This window comes from Acinonyx jubatus, chromosome F2, assembly GCF_027475565.1.
Source record: "Acinonyx jubatus isolate Ajub_Pintada_27869175 chromosome F2, VMU_Ajub_asm_v1.0, whole genome shotgun sequence".
NCBI classification, from domain to species: Eukaryota; Metazoa; Chordata; class Mammalia; order Carnivora; family Felidae; genus Acinonyx; species Acinonyx jubatus.
The window spans coordinates 47,475,091-47,490,289 of record NC_069394.1 but is presented as its reverse complement, the minus strand read 5'-3'; positions in this window follow the sequence as shown (position 1 = coordinate 47,490,289).

The following is a 15,199-nucleotide window of genomic DNA, read 5'->3' as shown; positions in this document are numbered from 1 at the left end:
TTTTATTTGTAAGTAATTCTTATTTTCTTGCTTTTACAGAAAACATTACTAATAAATATTCCTGTTTTTGTTCACATCAATATGGATTTGTTTGGAAAAATTTCCAGAGTATTTGTCACAGGTATTTTAAGACTTTTGATACATATGACAAATTTGCTTGTTAAAAAATGTGCCAAGTTGCATTGACATTAGCAGTGTAAGTACCTGTTTTTCTAAATTTTCACCAGCACTGGGCATTACTATTTCACCTCGGCGTTTTTTTTATGCTTATTTATTTATTTTGAGAGTGAGAGAATGAGAGCGGGAGAGGGACAGAGAGGGAGAGAGAATCCCTAGCAGGCTCTGTGCTGTCAGCATAGATACTGATGAGGGGCTCGATCTCACAAACTGTGAGATCACGATCTGAGCCAAAATCAAAGTAGAATGCTTAACCAACTGAGGCACCCAGCCATCCCTATCTATGCCAGTTTTATCAAAGCTTTAGATTAATGATACTTCTGCATTTCAATTATTTTTGCTTAAGATGAAAATAACATGCAAGCATAAACTGGTGGATATAAATTCATGTGTCTACCTACACTCTTACTAACAGGATCATGTATGCTACTATTGATTGGGCAATATAAGAAAATTCTCCTAATCTTGTGACACTTTTTGTTCTGGATTATCTTTTCAAGGATATTTGTATGAGGAATAACCATTAGTTAGGGATAGGGGCTTCCTCTGGGGCAGAATGAAGGTTTGTTTGCATTCCAAGATAACAAAGAGATGCTTTGGTTTGTGGCAAAGGTTAAACAGGTTAAACAGGTTTACTTGCAGCCACTTTAAAGGAATGAAGTTTTCTAAGCTCATGATTCCTCAGCTGTGATGCAAATCCCACTGCATGCACACATCCTTCTTGGGTACCCTTCACCCAGGCCTCTGGGACTTGAGTGACATTGCAAACATGAAGTTCATGGTGTGTGCTGTGTTGCAACTAATAGTCTCCTTTGTCTCTGTGCCAAGAGTCTTGTATCTTCCATCAATACCTATGAAACTGGCAGGATCACTTGTTAGCTTATAATTAGGGTAAAATCTTATGCCCTTCAGAGAAGATTTTGACAGAGATCTTGACCTGAGTCTTAGGGACAGATTTGTTGGAATGAATACATACTTCTAGAAACACTTTAGGCTACACTGCAATGTTAATCAAACAATTCTGTCTTTCCGTGAGTCAGATAGCTTGGCATAGGTACGGGGAGGAAGTGAAAAAGTAAGAGAGTTAGAGAGGAAAAAGAGAGATACTTATATGTTTTGTGGCCATAGTTTAATACTTAGTCCTAAATCAGAAAATTTGCAACTTTTAGCCAAGTACAAGAAAATTATTCTGCACTCGCCCCCCCCGCCGCACCCCAGAAACAGATGAACCATCTTAATTCCTGTTTTAGAAAGAATACAGATAGAATTTAATCAACTGATCAGTAACTCAGATAGTGGACACAAGTGGAAATGGTCATTTTTTAATACAAACCATTGATTTTTATTAAAATGTATTACTTACAATGTATCACTTCTCTAAATTTTAGAGTCATGAATTTGTGTGAGACAAATCACCAGAACGGCTATAAACAGACGTTTAGAAAACCAAACATTAGACCTATTGTTCTAGGAAATTGGATTTTTGATCTAAAGTTCATTCTAGTATACTATAATATTGATAGGATAAAGTAACAGGTGTTTGTTTAGTATTTTAACTGATAAAATCTATTGAAAACTTACTATGGATGAAGCATCAACAGTAAATGTTTCCCCTTTTTTATCTAGAAAGCAAGTAAAGTTCTTAATACTTGCCATACCTATTTTGGTTTACTTATTTATTTTTCTCTGTTCTTTCTTTTTTCTTTTCTTTCTTTTTTTTTTTTTAATCTTCGCTGTTTGGTGTATTTAAAAAATGCATTGTCAGAAAGCATATTGATAAAATAAATGCTGAATTTTGTTCATCAAACTTACAATCATTTATATTTTCCCTAAACAGAAAAATAATTCAAATGATTGTTTACTTCATCAGAGGTGGTTGGCCAGATTCTCATTTCCCTTTGTATTTCAGAGACTTGTCACAGATGCAGAGTTTCTACTGGCTTCAAAGAAAACGTTTAACATGAAAAACACAAAGAGAAATAGAGAAGACTAAGAATTTGCATGTTGTGACTACCTGTTTTGTACTACATTCTGTTTCCAGAATTAACTTAGGAATTAAAAGAACAAATAAAAGTGAGTAGTAGTTTGATTCTTACTGCTATCATTTAATATATTGTATTCTTGTGTTTATCTTTAATATTATAAATTTTCAATATGTCATCAGTTGGCATAGTATCCAGAGAAAGTATTGTACATGATATTGAAAGACATGGGTTCTGGTTTTAGGATGTCAAGGGTATGTATATAGTCTTTTAATCTCTCTGTAGGTGATTTGTAAATGTAAGGGGATAATTTCAGTGGTTATTGACATTTTAGGAAGTCACAGCACTATATGAGAATATGCAAAAAGCAATAGTGGAGTGATGGAACACACAAATACTAACGTTTTGCATGCAAATTGAGAGGGATCGCATGCATCTGTAAATCTATCAACAATACTAAGAAGTCCTTAATTAGATGATCCTTAAGATTCTATGATCTAAAGTTTAGTTTGGCCTAACAAATCCTTGAAATACTAAATCATCGCTACTAGTGATGATAAAAATGGTTTCTATAACTGGCAATTGTCACTATGGCCAAATGACTAAACATTGCCAAAGGCATATCTAGGACGACAAAAATAAATAATTTATCTTGTTTTGCAAGCATGGTGTAGAGAGCTAAAAGATATGTCATGTGTCCTTGATATAATCAGGAAAACTCTTCTTCATAATATTAATTTTTTTCAATATTTAGAATTTTTAGCTATTTTCCAGAAATTAATAAGAGGACTAAATTTATATTAATGATAAAACAGAAAATTATCTAATACTCATGCTGCATATTGTAGAGATCTCTCTAGAATATGTGCATTATATATCACGGTGGTACTCCTATATTAATCAGACCTTTGGCATTTCCAATATTTCTGAATACACAAAAAGCTAATTTATAAAATATTCTATCAACTAGAAAGCCAATTCAAAAATATTTATTGAGGGCCTACTATGTGCAAAATATTACAATGGGTAGAGCAAAAGATACATATAAATAAAATGGAACTTTTCTCTAAAGGAACTTATACCTTATCAGAAGCAATGAAATAAACATATACACAACTGATTTCCTGAACAGAGGATTTCTGGTAATAGATGTGTATTATTTTTTTCTGTTGAAGAGGGATAATTAATTCCATCTGAAGGAACTGAGGAACACTCATGGGCAGCTGGTAATTGATCTGGCCCGTAAAGGAAGGCTGGGATATTCATTGGCAGAGATGACTAAAAGGAGAATTCCATATGGAGGGGGACAGTTGCATGAACCAGGAACAGAGATAGGAAATCTCAGAATATTTTCAGGGAATGCTGGGTTGTCCAGCGTGTGGTGGAAGCATTAAGTCTAGAAGGTAGAAAGTAAAGAATAACATGAATGAAATCCATTCATGGCAATGTCATCTGGGTATTTGTGTTTTATTCTTTGCATAATGGGATGCTGCCAAAGGTTCTGAGGAGAACAACAGCATGGGAGCCGTACTTTTAAGTAAGATCACTGCACCAGCCTTCATTCTCACATCTTTATGCACAGTATTTAATGCTTCTGAGACTGTTTTCTCAGTTGTAAAACTGAGCTATTAATCATAACTATTCTATCATAAAGATAAGATTAAAATGATTTAGCATATGTCAAATCCTAACATAAACACAGTATCAATAAACATTATTTCCTCACCTGGAAATTTGTGTGAAAAATTACTGAAGTAAACCACTAACTAGAATTTAACTCAGCTATACATAATGAGGAGCCTTTGAATCAAAGAAAATAAATCATTATCACACTGATCTTTGTGTTCAATAATTTTTTGAAAAATTAGTAACACATAGGTGAAGTACATTTTTTTTCTCCATGATGTATGGTGACTTTTCTCAACAAAACTCTTTTTATAAAAGAGAACATTCTATACTCTGGCTATGCTACGTAGCATTTATGCACAATGTGTTCAACTAGCATGACCATCTGTCTAGATAAATGACTCCAACTTTAGGAGATATATATCTATATCTATATCTATATCTATATCTATATCTATATCTATATATATATATTTGCTACAAAATCTGTAATCCAAAGTTTTACATAAAGTTCATTGAAGCAGGGAAATGACAAAATATGAATAATATAAAATAGGTTTTGGAGTTTCTAGGAAAGAAGAATAGTAGTGTACAATTCAGTGATGGTTGTACTGTTTGTACAATAAAAATGTTAGAGCCCATTCTCCATCAGACATGAATGTTCCTTTACATTATAGAATTTACAATAGTATAGCTTTTATACTGTAACAGCAATCCAGCCCAAGGTAGCCAAATAAAGCCTATGTTAGCTATCTACTTTTATAACTAATTACCTTTCAAAGTGTTCATCAGCTCAAGGGAAAACAGGTGCTATCATTTCCCCTCCACAAGTTCACAGAAAAAAAGCATATTTGATTCTTTTATCTTTTTGCTTTTATAAATGTTTTATACTCTTGCTACTTTTAATTTTGATGCTTTTAAAAATTGCTGTAGGAACTCCAATCCCTATAGCAAAATTGCTATAGGGAGATTTGGTGTTGCTCGATTATTGATGGTCTTTATGAACCCAAAAGTGAAAAGCAAACACATAACCACAACCAAGAATGCACTTAAGTTGTGCACATTTCAATTATCAAAGAACTAACAATAAAGAGAATATACCTTTCAGGAGGCCAGCAAATAAATCTTGTTTCTTCACTATAAAAAGAATAGCCTAAGGACTCTGCTTTAGTGAGTCTTCCCTCTGCTCCCCTTATCCCATCCCCTTGGTTTATCCCCACATGTAAAAGCGAGGCATTGCACCTACCCAAACGAACACCAGAAACCATCTCATATATGCAAGCTTACATTGTTGGATGGTACCTCACCTGCAATCCAACAATGCACTCGTTGACATGAGTTACCTGCTTTGGCCAATGTACTTCACGAATTAAGAAATGTCATTATCCAAATACCACTTCATTTCTCACTATATGGACAATCATAAAGGAATAAAAGACAATACCTTTAAGCTGCATAAGAGCAGATAAAATTTAAAATACTACACAAAATAAGGAGAGAATAATTTCCATTTTTGCATATGCTTCAAAAGTTTCAGGATTTAAATTGGGGTTCAATTTAAAGGGAAAACATTCTCAAAATTACATCATTTAATCTAACTCTCGAGTCTGGAAACCAGACTTAAAAAATTATATATATATATATATATATATATATATATATATATATATATGATTGTATTTTGCTCATGAGATTTCTGGCATTTTGCCTGCCTCTAGAGTTAGTAATGCACAAGAGAATAATGAATCTTTTCAAAGTTGGCAGTGTAGACTCCAATACCTGCCAGTGAACAAAAGTCCCTAGTGAAAAATTCCAACCTGGGGGTAAAAGTTCCCAAAAGACAACAGTTCATTGGCTTTGTTAAACAAGGAAATGGCCATAGGTATAGTTCCTTCTTTTCTTCATCAGCAATTAGCAGGTACTATGAGGTGAGTTTGACATAATCACTGGTACCTTATTATTTATAATTGACAAATTTTACTTATGCTATTTTTGCAAAGAAATCCAGTACTAAAACCATAGCTATTTTTGAAAAACATGCCACTGGAATAACTTAAACAATTAACTGCACTGAAACTATTTCCTTTAGTTTCTTCTAAATTTATAAATTCTCACTTGGTAGGCTTAGGTCATTCCTTTTGTGATATGTAGCAGAGAAATGGATCAAGATGTGAATCATGAAAACAAGGTTGGAACATGGAATCAAGTTCAGATTTCAATCAGAGTGTTAGTGAAAGTATAAATCGGATATCTCTGCTTTCTTCATGTATAAAACCTTTATAGATTTCCATATACAAAATTGTCTTTGCGGTAGAATGTATGACTTTGTCAAAGAATGAAGAGCAGTGTAACTGTAAAGACATTCTCAGTAGCTGTCCATTTTTTTACGTTTATTTATTTATTTATTTATTTATTTTGAGAGAGAGAAAACGAGAGGGAGGGACAGAGAGAGGAAAAGAAGGAATCCCAAGCAGGCTCTGCGCTGTCAGCACAGGGCCCGATCCCAGGAACTGTGAGGTCATGACCTGAGCTGAAATCAAGAGTCAGAGGCTTAACCAACTGAGCCAGCCAGGTGCTGGATTAGTTGGCCATTTTTAAAGGAATTCAGAACACAGTTAATCTCTATGCGGGGGGGTGGGGGAACATATCTATGTGGGAGTTAGGGAGCAGGGAAATTCCTTCTACCCTACAAAAGGGGAATCCCAAACTGAATCTTTCAATGTGCCTGAGAAGTCTTTAGTGACAGAAACAATCTGTAGCAGTCTGAGTGTTACTCTTCCTGAATCCAAATTTCTCTTTCGCAGGTTTTTGTGAATCATTTCCATTTTTAAGAAGATATGGCCAGGCAAATGTCCACATATTTCTCATCTATATTTTGACACTATGTGGATTTCCATCAAGATATACTTTAGCTTCAAAAATGTGGTTAACTAAGAAATAGCTGGAGGCTGCTTCAATAAATCAGAAAGATCAATTTTAAGAGATATGTGCATATAATCAAAGCTTGAAATTCACTTCTACAGGAAATCAATAAGCTATTTTAGAAGCATTGAAAAGAGATTTTACACATATATAAATAAAACTGGCATTCATCATAATATTAAATAGACACAAGTGACAAGAATTATGTATATTTGAGCTTTATGAAATAAATTTAATATATGCAAGATGGAGACATCTTTCTACATATTTTGAAAAACATTACTTGGTATGTTATGGCGTAAAATCCAGAGAATATATTCTTATGTGTGTATGTCTGTGTGTTTGTGAGGAGGGGAGTATATTGTGGTCATTAAGAAAAAAAATTGGTGAGAGGGTATTGTGGTAAAAAAGAATCCCTTGATATTAAAAAATAACTTAAAATGTATCTTTTTGTGTCCCCTTCTTCATGTCTATTATCTTGCCATTGGGAGGTAGTCACCAATCCAAGAAACAAACATCTATTAACCATCACTCACACAAAACTAACAGTGCATGAGATGGTGGTGACTGGAAGATTATAATTAGGAAAGGTATTTCCCAGGGGAGACACAGGTAAAGAAAGGAGGAGGTAGCAATGATATTCGACTGCTGAGCATTTGTACCAAGACACCCTTTGAATATATCTATTTTTAAAAAGAATGAAAATTAATACTATTTTCACTAAGTTAAGATGAAATATTGATCCTAATTCTCCCTATGCCTCAGTCATGTTCTGCTAGACAGACACTATCAAACATCATCACTCTCAATATAGTGCTTTAATTATAGATTAACGTGTTACACCAGTGCCTTCAAATAACATCCTCCACAGGCATCCTAATGCTTAAATAACTGCCTTTGCAGTTAATTGTCTATGTGCCCCGTTATGTCTGTCCTTTAATATCTCCTCTGTGTGTATGCGTGTTTATGCTACATTATCATTCAACTTGTCCATATACTACTTTGGACAGCTTCATTTTGTATCATTTACATCAATGCATATCTTCTCTTTCCTTATATTCTCTGTTTAACATTCAAATATGTTATTAGAGATGAAAGACTGTTGAAATAAAGTATTTTGCTAACAGGAAGATTCCAGGTTAACTTAATAGTAGTATCACATACTTCATACTTCCTAATGGCATTTTAAGAAGAAAATTAGTCGAAGATAGTTATGATCATGTCTATTTTATATAAAGGAAACTGAGTCATTGAGGGAAAAAATATGCTATAGCAATCTCAGTTGCAAAGACATGTATAGAAATGTGGGCTACTGGAGCGCCTGTGTGGCTCTGTCAGTTGAGTATCCCACTCTTGATTTCGGCTCAAGTCATGATGTCATGGTTCATGGGACTGAGCCCTGTATACGGCTTTGAGCTGACAGTGGGAGCCTGCTTGGGATTTTCCCTCTCTCTGCCCCTTCCCCACTCATTCATTCTCTCTCTCTCTCTCTCTCTCTCTCTCTCTCTCTCTCTCTCAAAATAAATAAATAAACTTAAAAAGATAAATGTGGGCTACCAGCAAATGATTTTGGCCTAATACTAGTTCAGTTTGTATATTACTGAGAATTGGGACTGGCTACATGTATTAGAAAATCTTGATAATGATGGGTTAACTAAATCAGAAGCAGTTTCTTTATCATGTGAGAAGGTGAGCAAGGTGAGCTGTGTACCTCATATTGTCAGACCCAGGTCCCTTTCTACTTATATAACCTTGTCCTCTTGATCTAAGAGAGGCTCTAAATCTATTATCCATCTTCCATCCATAGGAAGGAATGATGAAGAGGCAAGCAAACTCCACAAGCTTGCACAGGTATTCCTATTTATATCTCCCTGACCAGAAATTATAGCAGCTTGGCAGGTTGAGAAATGCAGTCTCCATCCTGGGCTGCTATCTGTCCAGTCAAAAATCAGATACTCTATCACCGTGAAAGAAGAGGACAAATATTGGGGGGAAAAGTGTGGTCTCTACTACAAGCCAATGTATAGTAAGCACATATAGGAAGGCACATGAATTCTGTGACTACTTAATAAGAATAATTGAAATCCTTTTCTTTTGCATTTTATTTTAATAAGATAGTTATTGCATATTGTATTAATAAGACAGCTTAACCCTATAATTTCTGCAGAGCAATGCTGTAGCTCAAATACCTTTTGGGAGCTACAAGTCATATGTTATTAAAAAATTAAGCTATCTTGCTGGAGAGGATGTGGAGAAACGGGAACCCTCTTGCACTGTTGGTGGGAATGCAAACTGGTGCAGCCACTCTGGAAAACAGTGTGGAGGTTCCTCAAAAAATTAAAACTAGATCTACCCTATGACCCAGCAATAGCACTGCTAGGAATTTACCCAAGGGATACAGGCGTGCTGATGCATAGGGGCACTTGTACCCCAATGTTTATAGCAGCACTCTCAACAATAGCCAAATTATGGAAAGAGCCTAAATGTCCATCAACTGATGAATAGATAAAGAAATTGTGGTTTATATACACAATGGAATACTACTTGGCAATGAGAAAGAACGAAATATGGCCTTTTGTAGCAACGTGGATGGAACTGGAGAGTGTTATGCTAAGTGAAATAAGTCATACAGAGAAAGACAGATACCATATGTTTTCACTCTTATGTGGATCCTGAGAAACTTAACAGAAGACCATGGGGGAGGGGAAGGGGGAAAAAAAAGTTACAGAGAGGGAAGGGAAGCTCTTAAAGACCATAAGAGACTCTTAAAAACTGAGAACAAGCTGAGGGTTGATGGGGGGTGGGAGGGAGGGGAGGGTGGGTGATGGGCATTGAGGAAAGCACCTGTTGGGATGAGCACTGAGTGTTGTATGCAAACCAATTTGACAATAAATTTCATATTAAAAAAAATTAAGCTATCTTTATGTGCTAGAAGAAAGGAGCCTATTGTTTCAGTCATTTTTGTGTGTGGCAAGCAATTCCAGAATGTACTAGCTTAGAATAACAACTGTTTTATTATCTCTTACAATGTTGTGAGCATCCAGTGCTCACCTGGGACTTTCTGCTCCCCATGATGTTAACAGAGGCTACAGTCGTTTGGGGATTCAACTGAACTGGTGTGTTGGGATGGTTCACTTAAACAGATGCTAATTAGCTCTGGCTGTCAGCTGGTAGCTAGGCAGGAGCTGTCCATCAGAGACCCCTGCTACCCACTAAGTACTCTTCCCCAAGCTCTGGGCTCCTCCCAGCAGGAAGGCTAGGTTCCAAGAGTAAAGAAAGTAAAAGTGATAGTCTTCTTAATGTCTTGTTTCCATACTCCTAGAATGTCACTTCTGCCACATTCTTTTGGTTAAAACCAGTCACAAGGTGATCACAGAATTAAGACGGGAGGAGATTTGGGGGAAGTGGAGAAGGTTAAGTTCAACTCTCTGATGTAAGTAGAGGTATATGCATAAAAGGAGGGGAGAGATTGTTAGAGGCCATCTTTGGAGACTAGGTACTATCTGTAAGAGCAAAAATAATAGAAATAGCCCAGAAAATCAACAAGTTATTGATAAAACTAAAACCTAGAATTCTACCAGAAAGTGTTGGTAGACAGATAATAAAACTATTGGAAATGCCCTTAGGATGTTCCATTTAGGGTCATCCACACGGCAAAGACGATCCAGGTCTCGTGTTTAATTAAATAGATCGATTTCTGTAAAGATAATGAGGCTGCAGGTTAGCTTTCAAAAATCAATTTTCTCATCTTCATTCAATAAGCATTTACTGAGTGCCTTTCATGTTCCAGATAAATGTTACATGTTGAGTGTACATAACTTGATCCTTGATCTCAAAGCCACACCTGGCTGGGTGCCTGGGGTGAGGCACTGTTGCACTGTGATTCCGAGGGGAGGGTGGTGGTGGGCAAGGTATCCATGAGGACGGGGTTTGTGTGATAAGTGATGTGAGCCAGATGCCTCATGGTCAAGTCTGGGAAGAACATAGGTGTTTCTCTTCCTGGGACTCTCCTCCCACCCCCAAAGAACTCCTGAGATTCCATGACATCAGGCTTCCTCTGGGAAGAATGCTGGTGGCAGCAGCTTCTTGGGCCTGATTCTGCCATCCTCTGACCTGATGCTGATGCGCAGCACATCCCAGCCCATCCTCTCTCTGCCCTCCATCCGGACCTGCACTCACTCACCTACACACATCTATAGCACAAAACACACCCTACAGGTTCCAACTGTGACCTATTTGCCTTCCCGGGGGGGAAAAATCCTTGATCTCAAGGATGTTCTTAATATACTTATAGTAGACTTTGAGTACATGTTAAAGCAGAAGTATTACCACTAGCTATGTGAGCAAAGAGGGACACCGATTGTAAAGATGTGGGAGAGGGAAGAGGACTGATTCAGTTCACAATATCTTCCTAGAGATCAGGCAAATAAAATATGTGACTGATGTTCTTTTTCATTTAACCTTTAGGTTAAGATAATTCCCTTAAAAGAGTAATTTACGAAGGCACCTGGGTGGCTCGGTTGGTTCTGACTTCAGCTCAGGTCACAATCTCAAAGTTCACAGGTTCAAGCCCCACGTTGGGCTCTGTGCTTTCAGCTCAGAGCCTGGAGCCTGCTGTGGATTCCGTGTCTCCTTCTCTCTCTGCTCCTCCCCGCCCCCCACTTGCACTCTTTCTGTCTCTCTCAAAATTAAATAAAACTTAAAAAAAAGAGAAGACTGATTTACATATAGGTAAAGATGTGTTGGTTCCATAAATTTTAGGCTAATTCTAAGATCTGTGTTCTATTACGGAATTTAGGAACTCAAGGTACTAAGATTACTTCTCGTTTCCTGTGTCAAATCTCCCACCTTTTATATACTTTCCTTACCACACACACACACTCTCCTCCCCCCCTTCAAAGACGAGATAAATTAAGAGGTGTCAATTTGTCTTACAACTTTTCAAAGACTGATGTTTAAAAGAAAAAAAAAAAACAAGTTCTTAAAAATAATTTAAAGGAAAAGTCCAGATAATTTGTAGCCACTTGGCAAATTAGTTTTACATTTTGCCCCAAACCACTGTTTTAAAGAAGTAAATCTTTCCCCCTTTCTATAGTTCTAACAACCGAGTAATTCAGTTTTAGTTACACCATGTTTTAAAATATGTGAATTGGGCACCTGGGTGGCTCAGTCAGTTAAGTGTCTGACTTCGGCTCAGGTCATGATGTCGCAATTTGTGAGTTCAAGCCTCGCATGGGGCTGTATGCTGACAGGTCAGAGCCTGGAGCCTGCTTCAGATTCTGTCTCCCTTTCTCTCTGCCCCCTCCCCCACTCGCACTCTGTCTCTCTCTCAAAAATAAATAAACATTAAAAAAAATTTTAAATATGTCAATAGTTCTCCAAGTGAAAATAATCTGCCAACCAAAATATTGAGCCACCTACTGTGGATACCAATGGGAAAATATATTATTTGATGTAAGAACAAAACCACCAAATCTTGTAAACACAGTCACTATAATATTTGGACTGCAACTGAATTGACAGAAAACATTACTCTTGCCTGATACTTAACATGTGTCAGTTTTTCAAACAAAGAGGAAGGAAAAGCCTCATAGTGGAGATTTTAACCTACACGAAAGGAAGAAACTGAAATGGAAAAATCATTTGCTTAACTCCAAATCCAGGAAGATGCCAATTTCCAGTGTCAATAAAGTTTGTCTATGTTTCATGTAGCCTATAAATGTTACAGGATGGAAGTAATTTTAATTGATTTTGTTAAAGGATTGTTCCTTATTCCTTATTTACAGCTACATTTTCAGGTATAAGCACATCAAATTACAGGGTCAATATTAAGCATTGAAGATAAAAATATACACCTTTGACCTCAAGCTGCTTTCAGGATAAAGATTAGCGTAAGCCAAAGTTTTTACCCCATATATTAATGCAACTTTATCAATCTTCAAGTTCCAACTTAGGATATGTGATATAATTACTCTTTTGACCTATTGCGTATGGATAACAAGTGTCTATTTATGCTAATAAACAGTTTTCTATAGCTTTTCCCTCTTCCCATTTTCTCGGAAGTCTTGAGTTCTTTCAATCATACTGTATTTTTCCGCAAACAGCAGCAGACACTGAAGCATCCCAGATCTTTTCCCCACTACCTTTCTACTTCAAGGGAATCAGGCACTTTCACTACTTACCTTCTTCACTTTCACCTGATTTTCTCCTCTGGACACAGGTGGTTCCTTTTCTAGCAATAAATCTCTGCCATTACGCAACCACATCCCTACCATTTCTCAACCAAATCAATTTGCATCACATCTCAACCAAATTAACTATTGACAGCTTTGTGCTTTAAAATTTCTTCTTTTACCAGAGCTAGTATAAGTCATTGTCATTTGTACGTCTCAGATCCCAGCTTTTCCTTTGAAACCACACAGAATAGATGGGTTCCCTCCCTCAGAATAGCATAGTAGTTGGAATAAAAGGTTTTGGAATCAGACTGTGTCTGTTCAAATCTCATCACCCCCTTAGTAGCCGTAACACCTTGGGACAAGTTATATAACTTCTCTGCATTTCAATTTACTTTAAAAAAATTAATGTTTATTTTTGAGAGAGAGAGAGAGTGTGTGAGTGGGGAAGGGTGGAAAGAGAGGGAGACACAGAATCCCATGCAGGCTCCAGGCTCCAAGCTGTCAGCACAGAGCCCAACGCGGGGCTCAAACCCACGAATTGCAAGATCGTGACCTGAGCCGAAGTTGGACGCTTAACTGACTGAGCCACCCAGGCGCCCCTCAATTTACTTTTTACGGAAAATAATAAGAGAATCTAGCTCATATGATTGTTTGGAAGATTAAATTAATATTAAGATCCTAAAGCAAAGCCTAGCATACAGTATTGAAAATATTAACAGCTAAATTATTTTTCATGTCTATAAAATATATAATAATTATTATTATAAACCAAACTCAGTTTACCATTTTCCTAATATTATTCCCAATTTCTTCAGCTATTCTTTTTTTTATTAATTTTTTTAATATGAAATTTATTGTCAAATTGGTTTCCATACAACACCCAATGCTCATTCCAACAGGTGCCCTCCTCAATACCCATCACCCACCCTCCCATCCCTCCCACCCCCCATCAACCCTCAGAATGTTCTCAGTTTTTAAGAGTCTTTTATGATTTGGCTCCCTCCGTCTCTAACTTTTTTTCCCCCTTCCCCTCCCCCATGGTCTTCTGTTAAGTTTCTCAGTATCCACATATGAGTGAAAACATATGGTATGTTGTTCTGTATGACTTATTTCTCTTCAGCTATTCCTAACATGACATACTTTCGAACTCTTAATCATTCTTGTACTTAGTTGTCACTATCTTATTTGAATCCTGAGTCTTTCATCGTGCTTATATTGGTTTCCTATTACTTCTGTAACACCTTATCACAAAACTAGTGGCTTGAAATGACACAAATGTATTTTTTTAAATAATTCTATAGGTTAAGTATTCAATGGGTCTCACTGATCTAAATCAAGTTGTAGGCATGGCTGCATTTCCTTTCTGGAACCTCTAAGAACCCATTTTCTTGCCTTTTCAGCTTCTAGAAGCTGCCAGTATTCCTTGACTCATAATTCTCTTCCATCTTCAAAGCCAGCAAAGGCTGTTCAAGTCTTTCTCACAATGCTATCTGTCTTATTCTGATTCTTCTGTCTTCCTCTTCTATCATGCAAGGACTGTTGTGACTACATTGGACCCAAAGAGATAAACCAGGATAATCTCCCTATCTTGATTAGCACCTTTAATTCTACCTACAATCTATATTTCCTTTTGTTGTATAACCTAACATATTCACAGGTTCCAAGAATTATAACATGGGCATATTGCTCTCTACCAAACCACTCAAACCTATATTCCATTTTCTTCTTTTCTCATGAGTTCATGTTGTCTTTGAACTCATTAGTATAATTCACTATATCTGTCTCTAAGTATTTAACTCATAGTGATGAGTTTAATGAATACTTGATTGATGCAAAAAATAGGGGTTCAATATGAATATCAAAGGATGAAAATAATTTAAATAGAATAGAGAAGGAAGGTCATTGGCGACAGTTGAAATTCATGAAAAAATAGTAATAAGAATGAACAAACTAAGCATAAAGTACAGTAAAATTCTTGGAGCAAGAGCTTCAATTTAGAAAGTGATAAATGATAAAGGAGGATGGGTAAAATGAATACCACAATGAAAAGATTATATATAGTGTTCCAGTCACAGCCATTCTTGAGATGGAATAAGAAATCATGTGTGTCTGTGTGTGTGTGTGTAAAATATTTTATTTGTGAGATGATATCAAGGCTTATTTGTCAAAATTGTCTTCTCTTAGACAAATTACAAATGCTTAAAATTCTCCTAACAATATATTTCTTTGGATTTAATGTTCTTTTCTTTTTAAATACAAATATTCCTGGGGAGTGAAGACATGGAGGGTAAACCATTAAGACAGTAACAAATGGCG